Source organism: Mustela nigripes, chromosome 5 (assembly GCF_022355385.1).
Source record: "Mustela nigripes isolate SB6536 chromosome 5, MUSNIG.SB6536, whole genome shotgun sequence".
Classification (NCBI taxonomy): Eukaryota; Metazoa; Chordata; class Mammalia; order Carnivora; family Mustelidae; genus Mustela; species Mustela nigripes.
The window spans coordinates 129,631,068-129,633,188 of record NC_081561.1 but is presented as its reverse complement, the minus strand read 5'-3'; positions in this window follow the sequence as shown (position 1 = coordinate 129,633,188).

The window sequence follows — 2,121 nt, the reverse complement described above, 5'->3', positions numbered from 1 at the left end:
CATACCCCATCACAAGTCAAGAAAGATCTGAATTAGAGGCATTTGAATGTACCTTGATAGGAAATAAACCTCCAGAAAGGTTTCATTAAGCAGTTTCTTTATTTGTTTGTTTTAGAGGGAGAGAATGACAGAAAAAGAAAAAATTTTAAGCAGGCTCCACATCCAGTGCAGAGCCCAATGCGGGACCCTGCAATCATGACCTGAACCGAACTCAAGAGTCAGATGCTTAACTGACTGAGCCACCCAGGTGCCTCTAAATTACACAGGTTTTATCTAAAGTCTCTAAAAGGCCCCTGTCCTTTGGATCAACAATTACACATCTGGGAATTTATCCTCAAGAAATCAGCGTGAATGTGTGCAAGCTTTTAGCTATTTCTTGTATTGATGTGTAGAGTACCTAAGTGTCTCACAGGAAATTAGTTAACTATGATACATTGTATATGATGGGATGTCATGCGGTCATCAAGAAGATGTAGAGAAATTCTATTTGCTGACGTGAGATGAGATTTAGTATCATGTTGAGAATACCTCTTGCTAATAAGATACACTACTTTACAGAAAGCAAGGATGGAAGTATTTAAGGTTTTCAGGTAATTGTCTTCAGGCAGATACACTAATTAGGAATCCATAGGAACCAACTCTGGTAAACTTGGTGGAAAAGGAAGAATTTACTGACAAGAGCTGCGGTAACTCAGAGAAAGGAAGAAAAAGCTAAACAACCAGGCGGGTAGAACATGAACTAGTAGGATCTGGCACCCAGGTAATAGGAATGAGACGACTGTCTTTGCTAAGCTATGCCATTAGTAAAAGCAACTTGATGAGTGTGTGTGTGTGTGTGTGTGTGTGTATCCTTCTGTTTTTAACCAGCTCAGATTGAGATCTCCAGAAAGAGGGTCTGATTGATTTGGACTAGATCATGAAGCTTCATGCTTTCCAGTTCTGGTGATCCTTCCTGCAGTAGGAAACCCCCCGTACCCCAGAGGAAGAAGCAGGGGGAAAGGTGGAATCAACAGATGTTCCCCATAATGGGAGTTTAGGTATAGTACTTTCCTTTTTTTTTCTTTATTTATCTATATATTTTAATTCCTCTGTAATAGACAGATACTGTTTTATAACAAAGATTGCTTTTTTGTAATTTAAAAAACCTCGGAACACAGACAAGCTGCCAAGTTCCCTGAATGGGCTACTTTACAACCTGTTTGCTTCTTTTATACCCCACTACTTCATCTACAACAAATCTCATTCCCATAACCCCACACCCACCCAAGTACTTACTTATCCACGTGAATTACTTTTATGTGATTATTATTAATATAACAAAGCATGATGAGCATGTAACACTACAAATATTTGTAACACTACAAACATTTCAATAACATAATGACTGTTGAATGTTGAACTGCTGAATGCATTACCTCATGTTAGGGTAGAATTTTGTAAAATAATCACTAAAAATTATAGCAAGCATTTAGTAAGTGCTTCCTCGGTGCCACTGGACTGAGTCCCTAACTTACATGATGTCACTTTAGTATAAAATACACGATTTGACCAAACAACATTTCCTTCTCCAACACAGCATTCTTAGTAGATTCTATCTTTTCTGAAAAATAGATGCTTTCTCTTCCAAGAACCTCAAGGCATTCCATTTGCATCAAGTAATCCATTTAAATTCTCTCACCATTCCTAAGAGGAAAACACAGGATTGGATATTACTTATCTTTCTGTAGAGCTGAGGAAGCCACAGAGATGTAATTTCCTCAAAGTCTTTCAACTACTGGTGGCATCTGAACATCTCTCCATTTATGAAAACTGAAGGCATTGAGATAATAATTCTTTTATTTAATAGACATATTTAGTGGTTCTACTTTGTATCAGGCTTTTGTGCAAGAAATCAAAGACTGAGTCACTCACATACAACCACATTATGTACCCAGGAGGTGTCAGTCACCAGGAACAAGAAAGATGCTGTCCCAGTCCCCACGGTGGAGAGGCCCTACCTGTTCCCGAGTTTATAGTCAGAGGATAAATTAGGGGAGCATTTGCAAATGAGGCATATAGCTTAAGAAATAGAAGTGAAAGTCATGTCTGGGGAATTGGATATATGTGTAAAAATACCGAAGT